This window comes from Lethenteron reissneri, chromosome 38, assembly GCF_015708825.2.
Source record: "Lethenteron reissneri isolate LAM-NWPU_2019-01 chromosome 38, ASM1570882v1, whole genome shotgun sequence".
Taxonomy (NCBI): domain Eukaryota; kingdom Metazoa; phylum Chordata; class Hyperoartia; order Petromyzontiformes; family Petromyzontidae; genus Lethenteron; species Lethenteron reissneri.
This window is the reverse complement of record NC_083816.1, coordinates 5732441-5746759: the sequence shown is the minus strand read 5'-3', so window position 1 is coordinate 5746759 and position 14319 is coordinate 5732441. Positions and strand designations below refer to the sequence as shown.

The 14319-nt window shown below is 52.4% G+C and overlaps 1 long non-coding RNA gene across 1 annotated transcript; it reads left to right on the top strand.

The window, feature by feature from the left end:
- The first annotated feature begins 2378 nt into the window (after positions 1 to 2378).
- On the top strand, positions 2379 to 11080 carry LOC133351619 (uncharacterized). Its single transcript, XR_009756205.1, has 3 exons — positions 2379 to 2401; positions 6508 to 6606; positions 6747 to 11080. It is a non-coding gene; the product is annotated as an uncharacterized LOC133351619 (long non-coding RNA).
- The last annotated feature ends 3239 nt before the right edge of the window (positions 11081 to 14319 follow it).

Sequence of the window (14319 nt, the reverse complement as noted above, 5' to 3'; positions counted from 1 at the left end):
ACTCCCCCCACCCCACCGCTCGCTTTGTGAGCTCGTCAAAACGATGGTAATTACGGAAGAAACCCGATGGGAGTCGTTCCCACACTTTCTGGCTCGGCTGAGCTCTTGCGAAAGTGGAAGGAAGAAATGGGGGGGTGGGGTGGGAGGGAGGACACGTGGTGTGTACTCGTGTTAGGGATGCGTTCACGAGTTTCAGGTTAATCCAAATGAATCGGAAGAATCGAGCAAAGATGTCATCACCAATCTTGGGAAGAACCGAGGCCAAGAGAGTCAACAACAAACAACAACAACAACCAAAAACTCCCCGCGTGTCTTCTCGTGACATCACCATTATCAGCACGAAGCCATTTGAAGCGAGTGCATTGCGTCAATAAATGTACACACGCATACGAAAATGGCCCCAAATGTCTTTAAAATAAAATAAAAATCAGACACACACACATACCGTTCGCGTACTTACACATTGCCACCCTGAGGATGTTTCCGCTCCCGGCACACCGCATCCAGTATACCGCCCTTCGCTATGCCTGTGGCTACCGCTAGCCACGTGCCAACCTACTCTCGTCTCTGTCAAGCGGCGACCCGACAAATATTCAGTGAGACATGAGGCCCTGGCTGGATCCATCAAACGCAAAGTGGGGGGGGGGGGGGGGGGGGGGGGGGTTACCGCGGGTGTGGGGGGAGCCCAGAGGGACGTGTCTCATACACAATCGAGGGGGGCAGGAGGGCGAGAGGCTCTTCAATAGCCCCCAACCCCCCCCCCAAAGACAAAGACCCACCCCACGCCCGTATAGCCTTAACAGACTGTTGGGGCAAGTGCCGCTAGCGAGCAGCCGCTACAACACGACACCAGAGGGCAGGTGGCCAGAGCCAACGCCCGAACCGCCTTTGTCTCCCGAGTGGCAATATTTACACACCGCATCAGGTACTCAGTTGAGGCTGAGTGGACCTAAGGGAGACACAGGACCGGGTCAGATAATCGTCACCTGGTGTTGACCGTGAGCGGGCGGGAATCGAACTGGGGTGGCCGGGTTAGTAGCGCAGTGGCTGTAACCGCTTACACTACCGCTCCCCTCTGCCCCTTCACCACCACCACCAAAAACGAATCCCAACTCTGCAACAACAATAAACAAAAACCCCTTCGATTCCCCCGGTCAGAATACAAATTCTTCACGGATTGGCCCCCACTTTCAAACGCCCTCCCCCCACCCCCCCCCCCAAATACAAAATACAAAGCGGATATCTTTTTAGAACATGCGCCACCGCCGTTGCTGCATTAGCAAAGGAAGCTCAGTTTTTTTTGTCATTCCCTCTCTCCCCTCTCTCTCTTTTCTCGCCGTTGCCTGGAGCTGCAATTGCCATTTGCTCGCCGGTTCGAGAATTCCTCATGCGCCACCTGCGGACGCCGTAATGAATTAAGAGGAGAAATTAATCTCCGCACGTCAATCACCCGCCCGCTCGCAGCCCGCGGAGGATGGAGGCGGGGTGGGGGTCTCGTGCCAGCCAGCGGGCAGTGCCAGCCTCGGATGAGAATGCATAGGTGGGGCATAGGTATGCGCGTGTGTGTATGTATGTGTGTGTGGTGCTGTGGGAGAGCGGTAGTGTAGCGGTTAGCGCGTTGCGCTACGAACCCGGCGACACGGGTTCGATTCCCGCTCACGGCCAACACCAGTGACGGTTATCTGAGCCGGTCCCGGGCCTCGCCTAGGTCGACTCAGCCTCAAATGAGTACCTGGTGCGGTGTGTAAACATTGCCACTAGGGAGATAAAGGCGGTCGGGCGTGGTGCTGGCCACCCACCCCCTCGTGTACCGTTCTGGTCTTCATAGGTGCTCGCTAACAGCACTTGCCCCAACAGCCTCTTACAGGCTATACGGGAGATATTTTTCTTTGTATACCGTACCGTATTCGATTGTGGGGAACGGTGGTGTAGCGGTTAGCGCTCCGCTGCGCTACGAACCCGGCGACCCGAGTTACGATTCCCGCTCACGGCCACCAACACCGGTGACGATTATCTGATTCGGTCCTGGGCCTCCCCTAAGGTCGACTCAGCCTCAAATGAGCACCCGGTGCGTCGTGTAAACATCGCTACTGGGGAGGCAAAGGTAGCCAGGAGTGGTGCTGGCCACCCAACCCCTCGTGTGCCGTGCTGGACGTTATAGGTGGTCTCTGACAGCACTTTCCCCAACCGTTTGTTAAGGCTATACGGAGGACCTTTGTCTTTGTCTCCGCTGGTGAACGCGACTCCCCCCAACTGTACAAATAACAATCTGCGCAGTCAGGCGAAAGGGGAAGATCGCGCTAACTAGAAACTAATGTTTGCATTCTGCTTGGGGCATTTTGCAGCGTTGAAAACGCGAGACTGTCATTGGGTAAGGAGGCAGCGGCGGGCGAGCAGACGGGTAAGCGAATGGATGGGTGAACGGGTGGGTCTACCGGTGGGGTGGGTGAACTGGTGGATGGGTGAACGGGTGGGTCTACCGGTGGGGTGGGTGAACTGGTGGATGGGTGAACGGGTGGGTCTACCGGTGGGGTGGGTGAACTGGTGGATGGGTGAACGGGTGGGTCTACCGGTGGGGTGGGTGAACTGGTGGATGGGTGAACGGGTGGGTCTACCGGTGGGGTGGGTGAACTGGTGGATGGGTGAACGGGTGGGTCTACCGGTGGGGTGGGTGAACTGGTGGATGGGTGAACGGGTGGGTCTACCGGTGGGGTGGGTGAACTGGTGGATGGGTGAACGGGTGGGTCTACCGGTGGGGTGGGTGAACTGGTGGATGGGAGGGTGGCTACGGGGTGGGTCTACCGGTGATGGGTGAGGGTGAACCGGTGGGGTGGTGAACTGGTGATGGTGAACGGGTGGGTCTACCGGTGGGGTGGGTGAACTGGTGGATGGGTGAACGGGTGGGTCTACCGGTGGGGTGGGTGAACTGGTGGATGGGTGAACGGGTGGGTCTACCGGTGGGGTGGGTGAACTGGTGGATGGGTGAACGGGTGGGTCTACCGGTGGGGTGGGTGAACTGGTGGATGGGTGAACGGGTGGGTCTACCGGTGGGGTGGGTGAACTGGTGGATGGGTGAACGGGTGGGTCTACCGGTGGGGTGGGTGAACTGGTGGATGGGTGAACGGGTGGGTCTACCGGTGGGGTGGGTGAACTGGTGGATGGGTGAACGGGTGGGTCTACCGGTGGGGTGGGTGAACTGGTGGATGGGTGAACGGGTGGGTCTACCGGTGGGGTGGGTGAACTGGTGGATGGGTGAACGGGTGGGTCTACCGGTGGGGTGGGTGAACTGGTGGATGGGTGAACGGGTGGGTCTACCGGTGGGGTGGGTGAACTGGTGGATGGGTGAACGGGTGGGTCTACCGGTGGGGTGGGTGAACTGGTGGATGGGTGAACGGGTGGGTCTACCGGTGGGGTGGGTGAACTGGTGGATGGGTGAACGGGTGGGTCTACCGGTGGGGTGGGTGAACTGGTGGATGGGTGAACGGGTGGGTCTACCGGTGGGGTGGGTGAACTGGTGGATGGGTGAACGGGTGGGTCTACCGGTGGGGTGGGTGAACTGGTGGATGGGTGAACGGGTGGGTCTACCGGTGGGGTGGGTGAACTGGTGGATGGGTGAACGGGTGGGTCTACCGGTGGGGTGGGTGAACTGGTGGATGGGTGAACGGGTGGGTCTACCGGTGGGGTGGGTGAACTGGTGGATGGGTGAACGGGTGGGTCTACCGGTGGGGTGGGTGAACTGGTGGATGGGTGAACGGGTGGGTCTACCGGTGGGGTGGGTGAACTGGTGGATGGGTGAACGGGTGGGTCTACCGGTGGGGTGGGTGAACTGGTGGATGGGTGAACGGGGGGTCTACCAGTGGGGTGGGTGAACTGGTGGATGGGTGAACGGGTGGGTACCAGTGGGGTGGGTGAACTGGTGGATGGGTGAACGGGTGGGTCTACCAGTGGGGTGGGTGAACTGGTGGATGGGTGAACGGGTGGGTCTACCGGTGGGGTGGGTGAACTGGTGGATGGGTGAACGGGTGGGTCTACCGGTGGGGTGGGTGAACTGGTGGATGGGTGAACGGGGGGTCTACCGGTGGGGTGGGTGAACTGGTGGATGGGTGAACGGGTGGGTCTACCAGTGGGGTGGGTGAACTGGTGGATGGGTGAACGGGTGGGAGTGCGAACGGGTGGGTGGGTGGATGGGTGAACGGGTGGGTGGGTGGATGGATGAACGGGAGGGTGAACGGGTGGGCGGGTGAGTGGGTGAACGGGAGGGTGGATGGGTGGGCGGGTGGGTGGGAGGGTGGGCGACTCGAGGAAGGAACGGGAGGGCGGGTGACTTGGGGGGGGGGGGGAGTGAAGAAGTAAAGGGAAAAAAGTAAACCTTTGTGTGCTTTAGAAAATTATAACAATTACGCGCTGCCAATTACTTACGAGCGCATTTCAGCAGCATATTAAAAACTGCGACATAGCCTCCGCTACAGCTGGTTCCTGCATTCCCGTCTGCTCGAAACTATTACGGTGGCACTCAGCATCTGATAGTCATCCTTTGTTCACATTAGCATTGCAATTTATAAGCGTTACATATATACAGTATAAAACACACACATATATATACAATTGCACGGATAAACGGTCCCTCGTTTTGACAGACGCGTGGAATGTCGTGGCGAGGTGGAGGTCTGGGTGTCTGTTTCTCTTGCCCACCAGCCATCCGTGCTGCCAGCGCGATGTGGACACGTGACAATTCATACAAATCTCCAGATGCGGCAAACGACGAGTAAAACGAATTGCATCATCGAAGAAGCCCTTCTAGGTTACGCCATGCATCGCCACACTGGACAATGCGTGTTGGTTCAACAAAGGCGGAGGGAGAGAGGGGGGGGCGCTGGACCACTTCTCGTCAATTTATTTTCGGTTAACACGTGGCGCCTGTCTGCCACAAACATGCCACCCACAGCGCCATCACATCATTAAACATCCGAAAAAAAATTCACGAATCTAGCATCACTTGCCACTGATGTTAGCCGTTGCTGGGTATCGAACTCTTGCTGCCTGATGCATAGCACGGCAAGCTCCGATTAGCTGGGTGGGCGACGTACGGTGCAAAAAAAGACACGCTGTCCACCGCACCACCCATATACACATATTATTGGTCGTACACTGGAACGAGCCTTGTTAACAAACTGCTGGGGCGAGTGCTGTTAGCGAGCACCTATTAAACGGCCGGCACGGCACACCGTGCGTTTGTGGCCAACACCAAACTCGCACGCTTTTGTCTCCAGAATGGCAACGTTTAAACACCGCACCAGCCACTTATTTGAGGCTGAGCCGACCTAGGGAAAGCCCAAGACCGGTTGGCTACGTACGGTGCCAAAGAAGTTCAACATACATAATGGTGTTGGTCATGAGCGGGGATCGAACTTGTCTCGCCAAGATCGTAGCGCAGTGCGCTAACCGTTGCACCACCGCTCCCCCAACAAACAAACACATATCCCCTAAAGCCTTAACGGACTTTTGGGGTAAGTGCTGCACACTCGTGCACACATAGAAATATATACACACACGCATACAATGTGTTTCTGCTTCACCGCTCACACACAGTATAACAAAACATTTTATTATTATTATTCTCCAAGCTGAGGGGATCAATTTCACCATTTTGGTAAAACCTGGATTCTGTGAGCAGCTTTGGTTAAAAAAAAAACCCGTTACATTTTCTCCCTCCTGGTTGGTTGAGAGCGAGAAGAAATATCGGTTTCATCAACGTGTCCGTCCATCCGTCCGTCCGTCCTCTTGCAGCGGAACGCGCGAGGGCACCCCAAAAGATTGCCAGCACAAAACAATTACCCATCGTACAGACATTCGGGAGAGAGAAAAAAAAATCTAAAAAATTGATGACCAAATTTATCTGACCGGGTCGAAATAAATAAAAACTCCAAACAGAAAAGTGAATTTGACCTCCCACCGCCGCCCTCCCAAATCACCAAAAATAAAATCTCAGTTTTATTTATTCGGCCGTGAGTCTGTGATGCACGGGACAATTTCCTGGGGCCCCGAGTCGGCACAAAAGGCGCGAATCATCAAAGATGACTTTCGCTTTGATGGCGAGTGCCACGAAATGGATGCTGCTTCGCTTGTGTTCCCAATTCACCGCCCACCGCACAATCAATCGCCATATTCATTTACAAGCCGAGGGGGCGGTGGTGGTGGTGGAGAGGAGGCGGCGGAACAGTGGAGGACATTGATCGTAGGGACAGGAGAGCTCCTGTAGGCTGCCAACTTGTAGGCCAGCCACACCGAGAGGGCGCGCACACACACGCAGAGAGCGGCAACATCCCCATGTTGTTTACGGTAATGTCGCTGTTGTTGTTTATCGGGTTAGGATTGAGTAACGTGTAAATGCGTCGTGCACCCCAACTCCTCCACCCGACAGACAATCAGTAAGGTCCGTCACGTGAATGTAACGTGTCACTGTGTTAACGCTTCATCGTCGCCGGATGTACGTGTGTGTGTTGAAAGGCCACAACATTTTACCGTTGGAGATAGCGACGTTTCGTTGGTGACCACAACAAACCAGCATCATCGTCGTCGGCGGCATCAGCAGGCGATTTGCCAGAAGTATGAATGTGTCTTCCTGTTTTCGGTCTGAAATGCTGTCCGGGAATATAACCCCCCCCCCCCCCCAAAAAAAAGAAACGTTGTCATTAATATCTGTCTCCGTGTTAAAACTAACAAAGACTTGCCTTGCTCTCCTCTAGAACTACGCCTACGTCTCCGTTGCAGCTCCGACTTCACCGCACGGCTCAATATGCTCATCGCGGGGTGACCGGACACCCGCGAGCGCCGCCGGAGAAAGTCAACACAAAAGCAACACAAAGTCAACGCACAAAGTGTAACACAAAGTCAACACAAAATCAACACACAAAGTCAACACAAAATCAACACACAAAGTGGAACACGAAGTCAACACAAAATCAACACACAAAGTCAACACAAAATCAACAAACAAAGTGTAACACAAAGTCAACACAAAATCAACACAAACCCAACACACAAAGTCAACGCAAAATCAGCACACAAAGTCAACATAAAGTCACCACAAAATCAACACACAAAGTCAACACAAAATCAACACAAAGTCAACACAACGGCAACACACAAAGGCAACACAAAATCAACACAAAATCAACACACCGAGTCAACACAAAAGCAACATAAAATCTACATAAAATTTCAACACAAAATCAGCACACAAAGGCAACACAAAATCAACACAAAGTCAACACAAAATCAACACAAAATCAACACGCAAAGTCAACACAAAGTCAAGGACGCGCCTACGTTGTGTGCGTGGCTCTCCCAAAGCTATCCAGCAATTGGAAGTAATCTCTAGTAATAGGATTACTCAGGAAGTGAAAACATGTCTACTGTAGTAGTTAATTAATTCCATATATTCTTAATCGACCAATTGATGGACCCCCCCCCAAAACCATCATTATTGATTGATAATTATGTTTTATTTATCGGCTGAGTAACACTCCATTGTGGTGAAGATTCGACACGATTATTTGTGCTGCCACTTAGCTGTCCGTGAATAAACTGGGTTCTAATCCAAAAGTGAGTTTGACGATCTCAAACCTAACTTGCACACACACAAAAAAATCCATCAATTAATTTGGCAAACTTCCACCACTTTGTTTCCAGCGACATACCGTACCAGTGCTTGAGTGCGACCTTTTACGCGACCTTTCTTAAGGTCGCACTCAGTACACACAGAGGGGCTCGCCACAAATGAACCACGATACCTTGCCGATCTCGTCAGGGGACATAAACCATCAATCCAACTCCGCTCATCCTCGCAGCAGCGACGTTTGTCTGGCCATCGAACAAATTCGGCCACCGCATCACGCGCTTTCGGATGTGCTTCTGCGGCCGTCTGGAACGCTCTTCCTTTCGATGTTAGGAAGCCACTGGAGCTATGCACGTTCATATCTAGATTGAAAACTCATTTCTTTAGAACTGATTGTTGTTCTGACCCCGCACCTCCGTTTAGCACGGTTGGCTACGTATGGTGCGAAAGACGTTCAACATACATATCCATTCAACATATATCCTCGTATTTTTAGGTTTTTTCGGTAAAGTCACGTAGGTAAAAAAATAGAATTAAAATTAATAAAAGTAAAATAAAGATTTCAGCCGCACCACCTCTACATAACAAAAGGCTCAGTCCCATTTACACGCACCTTTACATCATCCGCACCTAGTTTACACAACAAAGGCTCATTCCTAACAGCGTGCTTCAGCCGCACCGAACCTCACAAAAATAATATTCAGGGCCTACCTTGGCTCCTCCCACCCTCAACCAGTATATATACAAGGACTGTTTTCTTGGAATTTATCTCACTTGATACAGCTATCGTGCTGTGACGGTTCCACCTGAAGACGGAAACTTGTGTTGCCTCCGAAACGTCGTGATTTTTATTTTTATTTTACTTTTATAAATTTTAATTTTTACCTACGTGACTTTACCGAAAAAAACCTAAGAATATGAATCCTTGCAGTCACGAAAGCTTCAAATCTAGAATATATCCTCGTCTGTTTCAATTTAGTCACCCCTTATATCCGTTTAATGACTCTGTAACTGAATCTGTGATTGTGCTATAATTAATCAGTCCAACAATACATCTGACCGAGCCGACTTGCGCTTTATGAATGCATAATTCAACATCGATGTTTGCTGGTGCAATATTTGTTTTTCGATTACCTCGTGCGACGTTTTTTTCTTTCTCTCATTCCTATTTTGTGTCGTTACTCGACTTAAATGTATTTTTTTAGTGGTAGTTCCCATCTGGTTAAACAAATCAACTTTACTTGACGCTGACTTCTAACAGAAGAAAAAAAATACAATAAATATAACTAACTACATTCAGCTAATCTTTGGGGTCATGGCTTTTCATAGCATTTATCCTCCGTCTCCCGTGCGGGTTATTTTTGGTCAGAAGGCCGCGTTCACCATGACAGTGGCAGCCTGGACGATGATGATGATGGTGGCAGCAGCTGTGCAGTGTTTTTTTTCCCGTTGCCAAAAGAAGAGCCCTTTTACACCTTCAGGATGGAGACACAGAGCGGGAGAGAGGAGTGTTTATTTGTTTTTTGCTCGGGGATTTCCGGAGGTGAGAGGGTTGTGGGATTCTCGCCTCCCGTGCTATTGCATCGTTCTTCAGATGAACATGAATCGAGACGAGTCTTCTGCTCACCCACCCACCCAGCAAAACAACAACAATCATTGCAAATGGCTTCAATTCCTCCGCTCCCGGAGGTCTCTCGGGGTGAGGGGAATTTTTTTTACTTTCTCCCTCATGGTTTTCAACAAATGGCTCACTCGATCAGTGGGACCGCTGCCAGCGGCCACCGTGGTACCAACAGCAGATGGGTTTTTTTCTTCTTGTCAAAATCAAAAGTACTCTTGCACACTGTACCTCGAACAAAATCCGCGGACAAATTCCCATGGCGAGCAGCTTGGGGAAAGCATTGCTCGCCAACGAAGGAATCCTCCCGCACCATTCATAAATAATAATCAACAGCGACCTCACCGTGCCCTCAAAGGCGGCGGAGTACCTGGAGAAACCCCCATGCACTGCCAGGGAGATAGCCGCTCAGCACAACACGCTGTTACAGACGCGTCCGGATAGTCACCTTACTTGCTGCGCTGCCCTCAAGTGGCCACCGTGGAACTCTTGCGGACTCCACCTCCTCGAGTTGATGCCGTTGCGTCGTTTCGCGAATACGTCGTCGATTCGCGAATGCCGATAGCCGGTGTGCCGTCGCCGCAACCCCCACACTTGCGTCGCTTCTCGGCCTCGACCACCGTTAACCCTGCGGATCGCTTCGATTTACGCCGTTTCGATATTCGTCGTCGCGCCCTTCGCGAACGCATCCCCGACGTAAAAGCGGGGTACTGCCGCACGCGAATGATGGTGTTTGCATGACCCTATTACAATGAATGTACCAGCTCTGTGGTGTACGGAGGTGACGGCATCGTGATCGGCATCACCACCGTCGCCACCGTCGCCACCGCCACTGCCACCGTCATCATCGTCACTCTCGTGTCGGTGTAACCTCTTGACCCCGACAGCCACTCTACCCTCCAGCAAAGACAAATTATCCCACACGCGGAACTTCAATCATCACTGGCAGGGCCTGCAGTGGAGACTCAATCATAGTCTCACCCACTCTCACCGTCAACTCTTCTTCAGATTCAAGCTGCACGTGCACGTCTGTATGTGCTACGGCGAGCATGTATGTACACGTATGTTGAACTTCTTTCACGGCACTACGTAGCCAACCATGTTAATCGGAAGTGTGGGCAGTCGGCGAGGAGCGGCAGTGTGGCGGATAGCGCGCTGCGCTGTGAGCCCAGCGACCCGAATTCGATTCCCGCTCACGGCCAACACCAGTGATGATTATCTGACCCAGTTCTGGGCCTCGCCTAGGGCGGCTCAGCCTCAACTGAGTGCCTGGTTCGGAGCGTAAACATCGCCATTAGGGAGACAAAGGCGGTCGGGCGTGCTGCTGCCCACTCATCCCTTCGTGTGCCGTGCCGGCCTTCATAGGTGCTCGCTAACAGCACCTGCCCCTACAGTCGGTTACGGGGGATCTTTGTCTTGTTGAACATATTTATACGTCTGCACGTACAATATCTGTGGGTTTATACGCGTGTGCATGCGTGGTCACGTAAAATAACTTACTTTGCATGAGAGGCGACATTTGTAAATAATAAGCCAGCATTTAATTCATCTCCAAGGAACGCAATTCCGTTATTGTTATTAATTCATTACTGCTACTCTTTGCGGCCTCATTACACGAGCCGGTTTTATTTATTTTGTTACCGCCTTTGTCGACGCTGATATTTGCCATCTTTTGCAACATTAGGCGATGATATGTTTTTCTTCTTCTTATCCCTTATACGTAGTGAAAAAAAATATATATTGTATTCAATATTACAATACAGCAACGCTAATTACCACGTGCGAAAAGTGTGACGTCATTGCCATTGTACTGGAATATTCCATTAAAAATTAAATTGCGGGCCCATCGGTGCTGACACGATTTACAATTAAGTTCTCTTGTTCACTTGCTTCTTGTTTTATGCTACACAAAACTAAACTGATTTTTTCAGAATAAGAATATTTATTTAAACTCGAGGAACTATTAAAGCTTCATAGCTCATCGTTACAACAAACGTTACAACAAACATTCCAAAAACACGATAGGATAGCGAAGTTATATGAAGGCTAAACAAATCACGAAGTATAAATACACACAAATAAATCTAGACAATGTTTGATCTCACCAGGTAAAGCCCACTGAGCAATTCACTTATTTTTGAGAAGTGACCTGGCCACAACTGATAGCTCAACAAAGTGGCTTATCGGGGGGGCGAGGGAGGGGGGCGAGGGAGGGGAGACGAGGGGGGGGTGGCGAGAAGGGGGGGGTGGCGAGGAGGGGGGGGTGGCGAAGGGGGGGGGGCGAGGAGGGGGGGTGGCGAAGGGAGGGGGTGGCGAGGAGGGGAGGGGGTGGCAAAAGGGGGGGGGGGCGAGGAGGAGGGGGATGGCGAAGGGGGGGGGGCGAGGAGGGGGGGTGGCGAAGAGGGGGGGGGGTGGCGAGGAGGGGAGGGGGTGGCAAAGGGGGGGGGGCGAGGAGGAGGGGGATGGCGAAGGGGGGGGGGCGAGGAGGGGGGGTGGCGAGGAGGGGGGGTGGCGAGGAGGGGAGGGGGTGGCGAAGGGGGGGGGGCGAGGAGGGAGAGGGTGGCGAAGGGGGGGGGGTGAGGAGGAGGGGGCGAGGAGGGGGATGGCAAGGAGGGGGCGGCGAAGAGGGGGCGGCGGGAGAGGCGACGGGGGTGGGGGGCGAGAGGGGGGGGCGAGGGGGTGGATTTGAGAGTCGTCATTTTTCCCATTCCCAAGTGCCGCGCCAGACGATGGACATGGAGTCGACGTCACCGTGTGCCAACCGTTGCACCACTGAGGCAGCTCCACGTGTAATGGGATGTACAGCGGGGTCCAGATGTCTTGTGACCCCGATTTAATTTACCCCAAACATGTTTTTTTTTCTTTTTGCATGTTCATTTCTGTTTTAAATCAACGTTACGTTCAAAAATATAAAATTTTAGAGAATTAAATGGGGTGTCACAAGACATCTGGACCACCCTGTACAAAAATAGCAAGGTCAAGATTGAAGGTCATCGTGACCAACGGGTTCCTGAGTTCGATTCCCAGGCACGGTGGCAAGTGTCAATCGTAGGGGTCCTGGGTGCCCCCCTTTCTCCAACCTGCACTGAACCAGCGTGGTGAAGTATGGTCAAATAACATCAGTCTGCAGAGACCGTCAATCATTAAGCTGCTTGCTTGGTCGCTTGAACGAATTTCTGCTGGATAATATTGGTCTGGAAGGAGCAATAGGCTGATGGACTAAACCGTCGTTTGTATTGTGTCTATGTGTGGAGATAGAGAACGGGAGTTCTGCTCACCATGTTATTCTACCCACAATGCTCCACTCCATCTCTTCTTTCGCACCGTACGTCAGCCAACCGTGGTAATCGGAGGCAAAACAAAAACTCTCTGAGGTGGGCGTTTGAGTCTGCGTTGCGTGTGGCCTCGTTGCGTTGAAACCGAGGCACCATAGTTTAGAATGGAGCTCTCTTGCTCATAACAGCTGGCCCAAAACAGCAGCATTTGTTTGCACAAGCTTGACTCTGCTGATGAGAGCCACGCGGTCGAAACCGCTGCCGAGTTTTGTTTTGGAGGATTTTTGTTGTTTTGTTTTTGCCAACAAACGAAACGGCGCTGTCGGACAAGATAGTCGCTTGCAAATCGGTGTATAAATCATTCGGATGCATGTTCAGTTTTTTCCACTGTACGTAGCCAACCGTGCTAGACAAAGGTGCGTGGAGTGAGGTTGGTGGCAGGGTTGATCGACCGGGAGCGAATTTTTTTGCGGGGGGAGAGAAAGAGAAGCCGGGGGAGATTCCGCGGGGAGCACAACTGTGATTTACTGGGTGACGCCACAGTGATTTGTGTTCTGTTATCGCCATCGCTTAGGCTTTAGGTAAATGGGTAACGAAGAAGGTTAAAGACGCTATCTCCAGTTCCGTGGCCCCGTGACACAGAAACGCTCACGAGGGCAAAAGGGTCAATGTATAAAAAAAACAGCTCTGGAACCATTCGTCTTGCGAGCTGCTCACATTCCCTACGAGTGCCAGTGTGCTCATGCGTGTGTACACGTGTGTGTGTGTACACGTGTATGTGTGTGTGTAATCGGGCGGCATTATCGTTTTATCGGCTGTGCAATGGTGTGTGGAAGCTACCTGGTCTGTCGCTCCGCACGAAGTCATGCCCTCCTTTCTCAACGCTTGTGAAACGTGGAGCCCCTCTAATGGATCATCTGCGCCGGTTAGAAATATTCAGCCTGGCATGACTACGATCCATCCTGGGTTTAATCAGGCTGGATTGTGTGAGGAGCTCACACATCATTGAAAGATCTGGACACATTCCCATCAGTGAGCTCCTCCGGCAAGCAAGGCTGCCCAGCTACCGCATACCCAAGCAACTTCTGTTTGGTCGCATAGAGAGCGCTAAACGGGCACGGCATGAGCTGGAGAAGAGATGGACTGGAGTGGTACGGGAGGATGTGGAACTGAGTGGATTTGCCGACGACTGGTACCAGCGGTGTCAATATCGGCCTCTATAGAAGAGGCTCGTGAAGGACGCTGCTACTGGACAGTTGGAGGCAGTCGCCAGAGGTGTGGACTCGAGTCATGTGACTTGGACTCGAGTCAGACTCGAGTCATGAATTTGATGACTTCAGACTCGACTTGGACTTGCATAACAATGACTTTGTCCCACCTCTGAGGTGTGGACTCGAGTCATGTGACTTGGACTCGAGTCAGACTCGAGTCATGAATTTGATGACTTCAGACTCGACTTGGACTTGCATAACAATGACTTTGTCCCACCTCTGGCAGTCGCCCTCCAGCGACAACGGAGGGCAGAAAAGCGACGCTCACAACAACGAGCGGAGCTCCGGGCGACTAAAATGTAGCAAGTTGGCACAGTAGGGGGTACAGCTGGTGCATCTACCAGTTATCTCCGTCAGCCGACCGATGGCACCTGGGTCTGTCCCGAGACCTCCTGTCAGCGAGCCTTCGATACGTCACGTGGCCTCAAAGTGCACCTTGCCTGGTACAGTCGCCGTGGTGACGCCACCGTCACTTAGTGGCGAATGGCGGGTGTTGGTTAGTGTAGCGGTTAGTGCACTGCGCTACGAACTCCCGTC